Source organism: Antennarius striatus, chromosome 19, assembly GCF_040054535.1.
Source record: "Antennarius striatus isolate MH-2024 chromosome 19, ASM4005453v1, whole genome shotgun sequence".
NCBI lineage: Eukaryota > Metazoa > Chordata > Actinopteri > Lophiiformes > Antennariidae > Antennarius > Antennarius striatus.
Genome location: NC_090794.1, coordinates 11,296,259 through 11,312,329, shown reverse-complemented (window position 1 = coordinate 11,312,329; position 16,071 = coordinate 11,296,259).

Here is a 16,071-nt window from a genome sequence, read left to right as displayed (position 1 = left end):
ACTATCTGGATTCAGACATTTACACCCTGAATCAAACATTAATTCAGCTTTTAATTTATGCTTCATGTCCGACGAGGCATTTTTCTCTCTTAACAGGCAAACCTCAATTGTGTGTGCGTGATTACTGAATGTGTGTTTGTGCGTGCGTGCGTGTGCGTGTGCGTGTGCCTGGAGGCAGAACTGTAAGTGCTATTAGACTTGAATATTGCAGAGGTATAGCTCACGGGAGCTCAATGCAACTCAATGCCTTTGTCATTTCTTATCAAGAGTGGAGTCTGAATGTGTAACAACAATCACAGAAGCCATAAAGCCCTCTTAACAAATCCGGCCCCTGGTCATTTTCTATCCTGTAATTTTAATTCTTCTGCTTACAAAAAAGAATATTCCCAGACAACCATTCATTTTACATTCATGTCCTTTATCTTTTGTTCCTGCTTTTCGTCTTAAGTCCAAGAGGAAAAGAATTACACAATTACACAATAACTTCACCTGTTAATACTGTAGCAACAACTAAAATACCCTTGATAGGATGTGGCTTTGTGTTAAATGAATTACTGCACACTTTCTTCAGCATTCAGGAGTTTGTATTTAGTGGCTTAAAATGTTTGTGCGTCCAGGCCTGACGGTGGTTTTGGGCTGTTGTTGCTCATTAGAGTACACATCACTGCATTTTACACTAACAAGTGTAAGCATACAAAATGTGTTATAATCTGCTTAATCAAATGTTGAGCTAGATACCTAGCAGGTGGCTATGAAGGCGGGGGCAGCAGAGTTTGTTTTGTTTTTGCAGAGAGAATTGGATGTAAATTGACTGCATATTAAAGAATAGATCACACTTTTTAGGCACAATGTGCACAATCGCAGTTAGAATATGTAGATGAAGAGTTTGGGGAATTAACAAAAAACCCAGTTGGGTTATTGTCTGTCTATACTCAAGAACACATTTGTGTGAGTTTTTGTTCAAAATAGCAACACATAAAGAAAATGCTTACATTGTAAATAAAGTTTAAAACATTTCTTTTATATTTCAGCTTTTCTTGCTAGTTTACAAAACAATCCTTGATCCAGAAACTATTTTGTTTCTGGTGCTGCCGAATGGTGTGTGAGTCCTTATAATGTATATTAGGGTAGATTATTTGAAAGATGATATACAGTAATGGGGTAGGACATGATCATCTAGAGTCTGTCATGATATCATGAGGGAGATGAGGCAGGTACTATGAGGATGAAGAGATCAATAATAAAGAATAGGAAGAGGAAGGACAGCAGGCTGAAGGAGTAGGGGTGTTGTACTTGGAAGATTGAGTGAGGAGAGACAATTATGAAGCAGCTCAAAAAGCAGAGGCAATAGAGGAATAAGAAAATGATTACTGTTATGTAGAACCAGAGCAGCAGAGGAAAGATGAAGAGATAAAGTTAATAAAAAAGATTTAGAAAAGCTGGTATTGATTGGTTAAATATTCATGAGGTGTCTGATGTGCAGCTCCTCATTTCTAATGCCTTCTGACCAGACAGGCCGAAGTTAAAGCATCAGATCCCGGAAGAGATGCGGTTAATCGCTGTCTTTAATATCCTTTTCTGCCAGTCAGTGAATCAGTTTGTCAGTCAGACTCTGAAAAGACAGTCTCTAAAACAGGCAGTAAACCACGGAAGCATTAAACCTTACACGCAGGGATGAGAAGCAATCGATTGTGTATCAACAAAAAAGGTGAAGATGATAACCCATGTTTATCTCTAAGTATTGACTGGAGTAGAATCTAAAAGAGAGCAAATAAATAAAGTAGAGTGTCTGTTTACTGGACTGACCGGCTGTTCTGTTGTCCTATCAGGCAACAGGTCAGTGAAACATGTCTGCAACTAATGTTTAAATGAATGCAATTATTATGTTACTAAGTGAACACATGTTGAACTACTGTATTCATAGTGCAAAAGATGTAGATATTAAGGCCATGGAAATCTACAGTTACAAAGAAAAAGAAGTCAGTTTTGGAGAGCTGAATTTTGTTGAAGCTAAGATGGACTGACAGACGGAGGGAGAAAGAGAGAGAGGTAGGCAGGCAAGGCAGACAGACAGACAGATATATAAATAGATAGATGGACGGACGGACGGACGGACGGACGGACAGACAGACAGACAGACAGATAGATGTTATTTTGGCCCTTGAGCTATACTTATTCTTCCTGATCTCTGCTGTCTTTCCATCTGTCTGGCCTGACTCTGTCAATGCTCTTTTTATAAGAGTGTGTGTGTGTGTGTGTGTGTGTATGTGTGTGTGTGTGTGTGTGTGTGTGTGTGTGTGTGCGTGCGTGCGTGCGTGCGTGCGTGCGCGTGTCTGTTTGTGTTTGTGCGTGTGTGTGTGTGTGTGTGTGCCCCCAGTACATTTACAGGTCTGTGAACTTGCATCCAGACACAACAGGCTTTGGCAAATAGCAAATGCCAGCATAACCGAAAGACAGCAGATCACAGTAAAGATGAGCTGGATTTCACTTCCTGGCCAAACCACAATTACCCCTGAAACACAAGGCTCATTCAAGCACATGTCAGTTACACCTACCTGGCCTGAACGCCCATCTTCCTGTTTCCTGTTTCCTGTGGAGAGTTGCTCCTAGCCAAGCATGTCTGCCAGAGCTGGCACTGAAGACAAAGGGAACAAGTGCTCCTGAAAAAAGCCAGTACAGTATTATGACCAGGTTTCATAAATATACTCCTACGTACAAACTTACATGCACCAAAAAGTTTATGGTTTTAAAAAGAAAAAAAGTGCTCAGTCTTGACCTTAACATAGTGGCATGTTCAGTTTCAAACATACAGCAACGTTACCATGATGCAGAAACTTCTGCCATCCGCCACAACTCAAATACATTTTTGTAAAAACAGAACTGAAAAACTCATCTTTGTCAGGATGATGACAAATAATGAAGTTTGAGGAAAGTAAAAACTTAATCAAGAAATCCATCACTTTTGATGTGATTTTCAGTTAACGTAGCATTTTTTAGAAGAGGGGTTATCACAAATGTGAACAAATGTTCCAATCCAAACATTGATTTAAGGACTTGGAAGGACCAAATAGGTAGACTGTTTGTGTAAATTTTATAATTTCCAATGTACTGAATAGTTAAAAGAAAAACAAAAATATGTGAGATAATTTAGTGTATCATTTGTAACATAATAAGAATAATATGTTAATGTGTCATAATATAACCTTATTTTGAAGTGCTGCTCAAAAGTGTTAGTTTAATATTCAATGTTCGTCAAACATGTACATTAACTATGTATAAGCGTTTGCAAGGTTATATAAATGTAATTTCATTGCATGTGTGTGTGTGTGTGTTTGTGTGTGTACTATGTGTGCTGTATACTCAAGACAAAACCAAGATTTCTTTATTCTTCTCAATTGAAAAAACAACCAATCAAGAATAGATTCCGTCTAAATGCTTATTATTGAAATGCAAAATATAGAACTACATTTAATTTCAACGCACACCAACCAACCAACCAACCACCCAAGTGACCAAGCAATCAAGGGACCAAGGATAGATTCCGCATCAATGTATTACATCCCGAGGCTAGACCTCAAAAAAATAAAAAGAAAAAAAGGGGAAAAAAACTCTTATTTTAACTCTTATTAAAAAGCTGTTATTTTGTAGATTTTGGTTGGCAGAAATCTCAGTATTTCTGACTGCTCTATGTACTTTTTCATTTCGGCTATAATAAAATATTTTGAGGTAGAACACGATGTTTGTTACAAATTAAATTATTTGGTGCATCATTTGCACAAACCTGGAGACATTTGTGGTTCAAGGTTTTGCTACACGCCATTTTGCAGAGATCTAGAACTTAAACAGCCGACGGCTTGATTACTGAGTGCCATATTATTTCACTTTTTTCTAATTAAAACAAATATCACAAGACCTGTAAAAAGACTTGTAAAAAAGAGAACAGTATCATAGAAAAAATTTGCATTGTCGCTTGTACTTTCTTTTCTAGTCCACACAGTTATTGACGGCATTGTCACACCAAAACAGACATAATAAGCCCTGGGCGTGTTCGATTACGTTTTCATGCAAATACATGCATCAGCTTCACTGGTTGACTTAATTATCTAAAACAGCGAGATTCCTTTCCTGGCCAGCAGTGTGTGTTTGTGTGTGTGTGTGTGTGTGTGTGTGTGTGTGTGTGTGTGTGTGTGTGTGTGTGTGTGTGTGTGTGTGTGTGTGTGTGTGTGTGTGTGTGTGTGTGTGTGTGTGTGTGTGTGTGTGTGTGTGTGTGTGTGTGTGTGTGTTTGTGTGTGTGTGTGTGTGTGTGTGTGTGTCTTATCCCATCAGTTGTATAGCTTTGGGCTGGTTTACATTTGCATAATGAAGTCAATAACACTGCCCTCCTGGGAGGGAGCGTGGTGACATTATTACTAATTTATTAAAAAGAGTTGGATGCGTGCGTGTGTGTGTGTGTGTGTGTGTGTGTGTGTGTGTGTGTGTGTGTGTGTCTGTGTGTGTCTGTGTGTGTGTGTGTGAGAGAGAGACTTAATGAATGCCAACAGGACAAACTGTCATGTGCTGACTTGTAATTGTCGTACTGGATACACAAACACACAGAACAGGTGAGCAGACCCGAGATCCGCAAGACAGATAAGTGCTCAGAGGTGTACAATTTATTGTTTCATCCTAAGGAAGGAATAGGGACATTCATTTCCCTATACCAATGTTCATATTTTGAACAGGGAAGACAAAAGGTTTGAGAGAGGAGTGGAAGAAACTCGCATTGCAACGACCCCCCCCCTTTGACACCCCCTGGCACCCCCATCAACCATTGGTGAGGAGCCAGATGGGTTTCAGTGACGGTCATTGGAATGTAAATAGCACTGACCATACCCCACAGGGTTAATAACCTGGGACAAGACCAGCCACCACCAGAACTGAAGAAGCCTCTTGGATGAGAAGCGAAATGTCTTCAAGAAACATTATTAAAGTCCAGTGGAATTAGTTAGACAGCTTTGGAAAACCATGACCTGGATAACTGATAACCTACACAGATGTTTCATACCAAGGTTTTAGTGGTCATTCTAACCGGTGACAGTTCTGAGTTATTGAAGTTAGAAAGTGATGATAATAATGATGTTGTGTTAATGTTTTAAGTGCGACATGTGGGTTTCTAAGCTTTTGTGGCTGGCAAAATGATAAGATTTTTTAGTAATGTGGCCACCATGTGGAATCCTGATGTGTTCAGTTATGCAGGTCAGCGTCTTCTCGGCCCAGATGTAGTCAACCCAGATGTTGTGGACCAGCTGTCCACTAAATTCTCAGTTAAATGATTCAAATTGACTATTCAAAGTAGGAAATAAGGACATGAACATATTGATATTAGTGTCCTCTTTGTGATAGTTTTGTGTTATGTTTTTTAAGAACAAGGGAGACATGCAGAGTTGTGGCAACTACAGAGGAATAAAGCTGATGAGCCATGCAATGAAGTTATGGGAAAGTCTAGTGGAAGCTAGAATAAGAGCAGAAGTGAGCATTTGTGAGCAACAGTATGGTTTCATGCCAAAAAAGAGTACTACAGATATAGTATTTGCTTTGAGGATGTTGATAGAGAAGTACAGAGAAGGCCAGAGGGAGCTGCATTGTGATTTTGTAGATCTGGAGAAAGATTATGACAGGGTGCCCAGAGAGGAACTGTGGTATTGTATGAGGAAGTCTGGAGTGGCAGAGAAGTATGTTAGAGCGGTGCAGGACATGTATGAAGACTGTAAGACAGTGGTGAGGTGTGCTGTAGGTGTGACAGAGGAGTTCAAGGTGGAGGTGGGACTGTATCAGGGATCAGCTCTGAGTCCCTTCTTGTTGCTATGGTGATGGACAGGCTGACAGACGAGGTTAGACAGGAATCTCCATGGACTATGATGTTTGCAGATGACATTGTGATCTGTAGTGAAAGCAGGGAACAGGTGGAGGAGAAGCTAGAGAGGTGCAGGTTTGTCCTGGAAAGGAGAGGAATGAAGGTTAGCCGCAGTAAGACAGAGTACATGTGTGTGAATGAGAGGGACCCAAGTGGAAGAGTGAGGTTACAGGGAGAAGAGATCAAGAAGGTGGAGGATTTTAAGTAGTTAGGGTCAACAGTCCAGAGCAATGGAGAGTGTGGAAAAGAGGTGAAGAAGTGTGTCCAGGCAGGATGGAACGGGTGGAGAAAAGTGTCAGGTGTGATGTGTGATAGAAGAGTTTCAGGTAAAATGAAAGGAAAGGTGTAAAAAACTGTGGTGAGACCAGCGATGTTGTTTGGTCTAGAGACAGTGTCACTGAGGAAAAGACAGGAGACAGAGCTGGAGGTAGCAGAGATGAAGATGCTGAGGTTCTCTCTGGGAGTGACCAGGAAGGATAGGATCAGGAATGAGTACATCAGAGGGACAGCACATTTCAGAGGTTTTGGAGATAAAGTCAGAGAGGCCAGACTGAGATGGTTTGGACATGTGCAAAGAAGAGATAGTGAATATATTGGTAGAAGGATGCTGAGTTTTGAACTGCCAGGCAGGAGGCCTCGAGGAAGACCAAAGAGGAGGTTTTTGGATGTAGTGAAAGAGGACATGAAGGTAGTTGGTGTGAGAGAAGAGGATGCAGAAGACAGGGTTAGATGGAGGAAACTGATTCGCTGTAGCGACCCCTGAAGGGAAAAGCCAAAAGGAAAAGTAGAAGTCGTATTTGTGTTAGTATAGCTGACAACTATCTCATCCTATTTGCTACTTAAGCTAACATTAATACAGTTTCAGAATGGCATACAGCTACATAGCCAAGTTATCCCCAGTTATTTAACACTATTCCACCCATTGGTCTGTGCTCCGTGCCCCCCCTGTTTTATTATAACCGTTAGTAGGGGCCCAGAGATTGGTCCTAGCTTTTTTGTAACTTATACAGCGCTACACAAATAAAGAACAAAATTAATTAGTGACTTGAGTAATGATTTATGTGTCAGAATATTAAAAGCACAATTATCTGCCATACGTGTTTTTAACTTACCTCACATAATTATGGTAACAAAAAAAAAAAATTGAATACACAATCATTATCTCCTGGGGCTGAGCTCCCCCAAACGGTCTGACTCTAAAACCAGCTCAGAGTCATACCTGTGAGATTCCATTAATTTTGAGTCCAGATGTCTGTCAGCTGAAAATGACTCACAAAGCAAAGCTCAAATTATCCTTCAGACATACGTATTTTTAACCACTGTGAACCATCTGAGATTATTGTACAGTCTATTTCCTACATAAAACACAGTTGACCTACAGAACAACTACCTGATTAAGTTCTACCTGTCCGGTGGGGAACACGGGTAAAATCTTATATGTTTGTCTTAGAAGTACATTGACAGTCATGGAGGTCAAACCTTAATTTAATTTAATTTTAATTTAATATACTGTTTTGATCCCCGAAGTGAAATTAAGAATGCATACTCTAGCAAATGATTCAAATGCATGCATACATACAGTATATATATTAGTGTGTACAGGCCCCCGTAGCACACACACATACACAAGGGGGCCTGTAGGCATGCAAGGGAGGTAGAGTGGCAGGCAGCTCTATCTTGGTGCACCTCAAATGAGCGATTGTAAAGGGGATGGCACCTTGCTCAAGGGCAACTCGGCAGTGCTCCAGAGGTGAGCTGACACCTCCCACTGTCAGCTCACCTCCGGGTATTTTTTTGGGTGGGAGCAGGAATCGAACCGCCAATCTCGAAATCCTAGGACTACCACTCTACCGCCCGCTTTACCACTGAGCCACTGCCGCCCTTGGCGTAGTCAGCATCGTTGAGGAACAATTGGTCCTCACAGTGTCAAAGATGGAGGTGCGCTCATGGAGAAGTGCTCCATAGGAGGTGATCGAGTAGATGCTATGATGGCATGTCTTATAACACAATCTGATTAACTTTTCACTGAACCAAGAGAAAATTAAATGTGAAGGCTTCTCTTGAAGAAGATGTTTTTGCTGTTCTCTAGATTGACTTTGGCAGCAGTCTGATGGTCTGTTGATCTGATTACTGAATTTTGCCCATGATTGATGATGATGAACAGATGGCTCGTTCAATCACCTGCTCAGTACTTTTTTTAAATGCATGCCCTTTTTCCAGAAAACAATATATCAGACGGTGGAATAACCATCTGGTGCGTGAGGTTAATGTTCTGTGTGTTCCATTGGTAATGATGCCACAGGGTTACCACTACCTGTTCTGGCTTTTAACACAGCTGCAGGTCCACATCCAGCCAAGGATACAGAGGACACCAGGTCTGTCATTAAAGCAGAGGAGTCACGCATCAGCCATACATCTCTGTCCCTCCATGGCACTCACTGCTTCCTCACTCCTGTATGTCCCATATGCTTTGTCGCATGTGTCCTCATCTATTTCTCCCTTAACTCCCTTCCTATCCTTCATTCACCCTCACCTCTTGGTCCTCTCTATCTACTGCCTTCATTCCTTTAGTCTCATCTTCTGTCCTTAAGTCCTTCTGGTCTCACATCTTTCCATTTTTGTTTCACCTTTTGTACACTTTTATTTATTTATTTTTTAATTTAGTTTTTTTTCGGACATGTTAATATAACAGACTTCACACCTTCATCATATTTACAACATCAACAACAACATCCAAAAAAAAAGGGCTGACGGGTAGAAGCCAATAGACTATGGAAATTCCCGTCCCCCAGAATCAACAAACATGTCTCTCATTACAATATGTTGTCAACAAAGTCAGACGTTAAATGTTTTCAATTAGTTCATCCATTGAATTTTGACAGATGTTCATTCCCGTATCTACTTCTAGATATTAGCCTTTGTCCTGGATATAACCTAGAGCATAACCATGTTTTCATTCTTCCTAGGAACAACAAGGCTTATAACATCATAGATAGTCAAAACAAGTTGACCTTGCCAGTCTTCTCAACAAGAATATAATGACAGTGTTTATCCAAGAATTAACAAGTTTGTTGGACACTTTAACAGTTACACATGCTATTATATTGTCAAAAGATATCAACATGCTCTTTAAAGTCTCAAACTTAATGTTATCCCTCCAAACAGAAATCCATGTTTTTTTGTTCATTAATCTGTTTCTGACATTGATGATGTTGAATGGTTTTTCAACTGTTCCATGTAATACTAGCTCCCACTATTGAAGTGATTCTGTTGTACTCATCTAATAACAACTCTTGTCCATCTTTATTGCTCGTATTTCACCAACTCCTCTGCACCCCTGATCACCATTGTTTTCATCTGCTCCGGAGGAAGCCCCTTTATTTTGATGGATATCCTACTGTTGTTAATGTAAATGTTGTCATGCAGCCAATTCAGTTGTCGAGCTTTTTTAGCAATATCAGCATTCTTTTTGGTGAGATTCTCATTAATGTAAACATTGTGTCCTTTCCTTGTGAAGCCTTGTTTCAAAAGAGCTATTCTGTTTTTACGATTCTGGAATTTTATCAGCACTCCAGGTGGTCTCCTACCTCCAGATGGTAATGGGTAACATGTCCCAATCTGGTCTGGATCTATAGTTATCTCCAGATCCCTCAGTTGAAAACTCACTTGTTGCACCATAGTCTTGATGTCAGCACTGTGCTCAGTTCCCTCTCCTCTGGCCATAGCATGTGCGTAATTCCTCAACTCCTTGACTTATCACTGGCTTGATGCCAATGATAATCACATCATCTATTCAAATGCTTTGTTCCAAATCATCCATTCAGTGTTGTCCCTGTTCTAAGATAACAACTTTTGGTCTTTTCCATCTATGTCTTCCCACATTTTCTTCATTTCATCCTTCATTTCTTCCACAGTGTCTAGCACCTGTTTTAGCTTTTCTTCCAACTTTTTATCAAAGTCACCCCTTAACCTATCAAAGTCATTCCTTAATTTATCAAAGTCGCTCTTTCATAGAAGAGACCATCTGGTCTAGAGTAGCCTTCATATTTTGTTCACATCCTCCTCCGATTTTCCTCTTCTTTCCGTCATTTTGCAGAGAGTCAGTGAGAGTCAGTATGAGTTCAGACTTTAGTTGAGTATTCAAATTTTCCTGTGACCTAACATTTCTACTCTGGTAATCTGGATTCCTCTTACAGTGCAAAATCATCCCATAAAAGTAAACTGGAGTCTCCAAATGATCCATAGGTGGTGAATATGCCATTTCTGTTGTTTTTGCCTCCTTACACTCCAGATATACTCAACCCAGAACCAGGTGCATGCCCTAATAAACATCTCTAGTTAACCCCCAATAGAGAAGGCAATGCATGTGCTCTTTGTTTGCTCCTACCCATTGTGTCAAGCAAAGATCAATTTACTTTTACAGGAATTTACACCTCAATGCTTTGTACAAGCACAATGCCACATCATGTACAAATTGTATGGTTTCCCTGCAGAGCATCTGTATTCACCTGAAAACACAAGTTAAAGCAAAGTCAACATTTTCTCCTTTGGTTCAAAATTGCACTGTAACTCAAAGTCTCCTAGAAGCATTACTATAATATAAAGTATATATCATTCAAAAAGCACTCATCAGTTGAGAAGTGCTTGTTAGGGTAAAGATATGTGTGCAGTAGAGTTGCTAAATTAAGCGTTCTAAAATCACAACCTCGAATTCAAATGTCTCTGCAGTTTATTTCATGAGCTGCATCACAAACAAACGCTACAATTTCCTCATCCTCAAGTCAGTTTCAAGTTTATTTATTCTTATATAGCCCAGATCGACAAAGAATGCCTCAAATGGCTTTACAGTCTGCACATGGACGATATCCCTCTGACCTTTGTGTACTGCGAGCAGTACGACCCTCACATCGGATAAGGACCAACTCCCCCAAAACCCTTTTAACAGGGGAAAAAAATGGATGGGAGAAATCTCAGGAAGACTACAGAGGAGGGACCCCTCTTCCAAGAGTGGACAGATGAAGCAATAGATATCGCATGTACAGATTGACAACACAATAATGATAACAATGACAGTAACAATAATAATAATAAATGTATGACAAAGGCACGCTAATCCATCCAGTAGAGTGAGTCACCACCAGCCGATGAAGCACCCAGAGGTCACCAATTGCAGAGGATCCACCACTCTGAGCACAGAACAAATAATGCCTAAGTCATTGTTCTCAAAAAAGTTACAGTGAATGATTACCCCTGCTAAAGCCCAAAAACCACATATGAACCCAATGAGATGGAACCAGACTCCCCTAGTGGATGGCGATGTAGGTCCATTGTGTAACTTTTGATATCACCAGCCAAGGAAGCAGACAGAGGTCACCGATTGCCGATGATCCACCACACAAAGGCCTGAGAGAGAGAACAGGAGAGGGAGGGAGAGGGAGAGAGATAGAGAGAACAGGGGCGAGAGTGGTGCTAGAGGGACCAGAATGGCAGAGGTAGTTAATTTCTGCCCTCACTTTCTGCATATGCCCATGACCCGACACATGTACTCAGTAGGAACAGACACCTGAACCATACAGCCTCAGAGACTCTTCTGGTCACCATAGCTTGAGGGTTATCATATACAATGTACAAATTTCCATTGTTTCCATTTTTCAAAAGAGTTGTTATTGCGCTAACATGTGTGCTATTGCTGCCTGATACAGCCCCTCATATGTTGGTGTTTTTCGTGAATAGGATGTTCCGTTGTTTACTCATGAAATTTTTTTCTCTTAAAACATAATCTTTGATAAGGATAATGCAATGGTAATAGTTTAATATTTTGTACTATAGCTTCCACCCTAAGTGACTATGGATGTGTCTTATGGCAGATCACAGTCTTTTTTTTGCAAAGCACTGCCACATGAACAGAGGGGGATGTGTACTGTGAACCTCTCTACTGTTAATTAGAATTGCAGTGAACAAACTTGATATTAATTGTTGGAAACATTGGGGTCATACTCTAATGTTGGAAATGGGAAAAAAGTGTTTGAGCCATACTATGCAGAATTTATGATGCGTGAAAAAGACTCATGCGGTAAAGGTGTCCCTTCTCTGAGAGTCAAACAGTGCAAATCTTTAAATGCACTGACCGGCGTTGAAGTAGACAAAAAACTGAACCCGTGATCCGATTCACTGCACGACTTCTACAATCTATTACGCAGTAATTTACAGGTGTGATGATTTATACCAGATACACCTTCCAAAACGAGCTTTAAGTACATGCTGTTGTCTCTCCGAGCATCTCAACACGGTCGACTTAGTACTTTGGATACCTTACTGTTTATCATGGATGTTAAAACAAAGGTTAGTGAATATAGTTGTAGCGGTGACGATCTCTCTGATGACAACTCTGCCTCTCACCAATAATAATTCCCCCTCCTCTTTCTTCGTTGTTAAGGTAAGCTAAAAGGTACAAGCAACATGCTACATGTTACAGTACTGTACAGTGACTGTGCTCTGACTGCTGTTGCTGGATGAGATTTTCATTTTTGTGGTGGACAGATGTTAAATTGAGTGAAACGACATAAACATGATCTTTATTTTCACATATATTTTCACATGAAAGAGAAAGCATGAGGACTAGGCCTACATGAACAGGCCATAATTTTCAGCAAGGAGCCGAAGTCAAATTTTAAGCAGGAGCTACAAACCAGGTACAACAGGTTCATCTCCACAGTCATGGAACAGCAAGTCATTGTGTTCGCTTTCAGAAATGATTTTGACTTCAAGTCAAGTCACATTGTAGATTTTTAACCAAGGATTTGCAGCACCCACATAAATGTACACATAAATGGGAATTTTCACTGTTAGGCTGCACTCATTCATTGAGATCTGTGTACATATATATTATATGTTTCTATGCACTAGACCTCTGTAGGTATGTAAGTAGTTCTGTGGGTGTACTGATAGTTTTCATTTGTGTGTTGTCAGTGGATGGCTTTGTCCAATAGGGAGCATCATCTACTTCTACTTGTACATCTACATCTACTTCTAGGAGCCTGACAGATTGAGACGACTCAACCAGCAGCTGTTCTCGGACTGGACCCCCAATAATGTGTGTAGGGGAGTGTGGCATGAAACGCCAGAGGTTTCTATGACAACACCGAAACCGAAAGATCTCTTCGTGTGTGTGTGTGTGTGCGTGCGTGCGTGCGTGCGTGTTTGTGTGTGTGTGTGTGTGTGTGTGTCTGTGTGTGTGTGTCTGTGTGTGTGTGTGTGTGTGTGTGTGTGTGTGTGTGTGTGTGTGTGTGTAGAGGAAGTTAAACTAGATCCATGACTTCCATCTTTGTTAAGGTAAGAATGTATCTCTCTTCATCTCAGTCATCTTATCTGACATTTGATGAAAAGTTGATGATATTTTGTAGATAGATTGCAGAAAGTTCAAATCCAGACTTCAATGATATGTTTTCCAGAAAACATTTGTAGAACTATTTTTTTTTAACATTTTCATATTTCTTCAGACAAGCACATGTGTGTGTGTGTGTGTGTGTGGGGGGGGGGGTTACAGGAGCAGCTGTGAGGTTGTCTTCCTTGCATTCTGAAGTCATAGTAACAGACTGTTACTATGACTGTAAATAAATAAATTTAGCAAACTGCAAATATTTTAATGTTAGAATTAGCATGATTGTTAGGGTATTTTATAAACAGATTGTTGGACTGTTTTAATGTTATCTTATGTATGTTTTTATAAATTTATTAGATATTTTAAATCCAGGTTCACAATCACATACGTACATGTGTGCACTCTGGCCTCTGTAACTAAACACACCAGGAGTCTCCATGGTAACTATATTACTGAATAAACTTAATATTGTTCCGGCCATACAAACTCATAAACCCAAAATTTAAAACTTGAAATACTAACATAACATCACAAATGATCATTTTCAAACTTGAACAATGACGTTCTCTTTCACCGTAGCGGTCTTAACTCACAACAAATCAGAGTGACCTCTCTGTTAAGGAGAAGTTTGGCCTGTGTTTCTAAGACAAAGCCCCAGCCAGTATTCTGTGTTTCTCTTGGCTGATGTATGGGTGAGTTTGTTTTGGTTTCCAGTGTGGCACTGCTCGTTTTTAATGCAACCAATGTTTATAAGATCATTACTCTTGTTCTATTTGAAGTAGAAACATAATATTGGTAACGATGGAAAGGATAAAATGTCCACTTTTGTTTGGGGAGAGTTAATATCAATTTTGGGGATGCTTCACCTATGATACGACTTAAGGTTATTTGTACCAGTCGTGAAAAATGCACTAGTATGAGTACCACTACACTATGAAAACGTAACTCCATAATAAGAAAGTTTGGAAGAAGTTGTTCAGTCACACAGAACAGAGGCTGGATCTGTCTGTCTGTTGGACTTTTACCAATCAGTTCCAGCTATGTCTGCAAGCAGCCATATGTGTTTCAGCCATCCTCAAACTACCCTCGTCACCCTCTCCCTGCTCATATGCACTCTGAGTGTCCTCTCTAAGGGTCTGCCTCATTAGCAGCCATTGCAGACCAATACCCCTGGAGTAGAAGCAGGTTTTTACAACCATCACACAGCAAGTCTGTGCCAACTTAATGACTGCATTAAATCCTTTGTGGTGTTGAACATGGATGACATCTAGACATTAACAACTGAAGGATCACTTGGCATATACCAGTAAGTCAAAAATGCCTTGGCAGATACAGTATATTCATTTTTCTGTTTAGCATTGCTTAAAAACATCAAGCAGCCTGGAAGAATCAGTGTATAAAATGCAAGCCTCCTCAAAAAGACACTGAAACCATGGTCAAAAAACACACTCCAGCTACTAATTCTGCTGGAGAGACTGAATGTTCATTCCAAAGGTATCTCTTGCCTTCAAGGTTTATCTTGTGGCGGGGAGAAGGCTGTCTCATTCAGCAGTGTGTGTACACATCGTGACAGAGTGAGAGAGGGGAGGGTCTGTGAAAGGCCCACCATCCTTGTTCCCTGTCAAAGGTGCTTAAATATACATCTGTTGCTTCCCAGGGTTCTTAACCTTTGCTAGGTCCTGAAAAAACAACTAGCTTCAGCTTTGAGCATTTCAAAGCATCACTGTTATCCTTCCATTCTGAGTGTGATGCTCAGGATTGTTTCTTAGATGATAAGACACTGATGTTGAAAATTTTTGCTCCTGATTGCCTGTGTTTTTATGCATTACTCATCCTGAACTATCTGAACAAAATTTTATATAAAAAAGGGGAACCTGAGTACACAGAAAAAAGCTAGGTTTATACGGATGTCTTTCTAAATGAGTTAAAAGGTTATCCAGTGCAATTATTAATGCACTTGTTTGGGTTTACTTTTCAGGGGGGAATCTTTTTCAATCAATAGTAATCAATCGATATTCAAAATTATGTTTAAATACTTCAATTCTGTGTTTGACAGGTTGTTCTTACTTCATGATGAATTTGTTTGAAAATCCAACGCTATTTAATGCTAGATATAAACAGAAATGGGTGAAATGAAAAGCATGTCTGTGTCAGTATCTGGTTGCTTCTTTATTTTATCTCTTCAATACCCTTAATTAGGGATGGGAGAAAGAATGAATCAACCAATTTCTGAGACACACTCTCACTGATACAGCACACTTCACTGTAGTGCAGACATGATTGTTCTTGCTGATTGCTGTTAGTTTCCTCAGGATTACTTTGAGTGGTTGCTTTCTTGCTCATGGGTTTTCGTGCGTGCATACACCAACAACCTGAACACATATAAATGACAGCTGAATAACTAAAAATCTAAATGAAGTCAACAGCAAATATTTATCAGGAGTCTGAGATGTAGATTATCTCAGATGAGCCTGGATGAATATACAGCCGGGAACTGTGTGCCTGTCTATCTGATAGTTTGTCTGATTTGTATTGTTTTTGAGCTGAATGAAGGGAAAACCTGTCAGCATTTATCAAGAAGTACAATGGAGTTGTAAGATATACATGACCTGTTTATACAGAGAAAGAGATAGACTGGTACAGGATTGTGGGATATGTATTTTTTTTACTGTTTGATTGCAATTTTTTTATTTATTTATTCATTCATTCATTCATTCCTTTTTTATGCAAAGCATATGCAATTTCAGTATATGTAAGTCGTATTGTTATGATAGGATACCAACAAAACATGTGTACA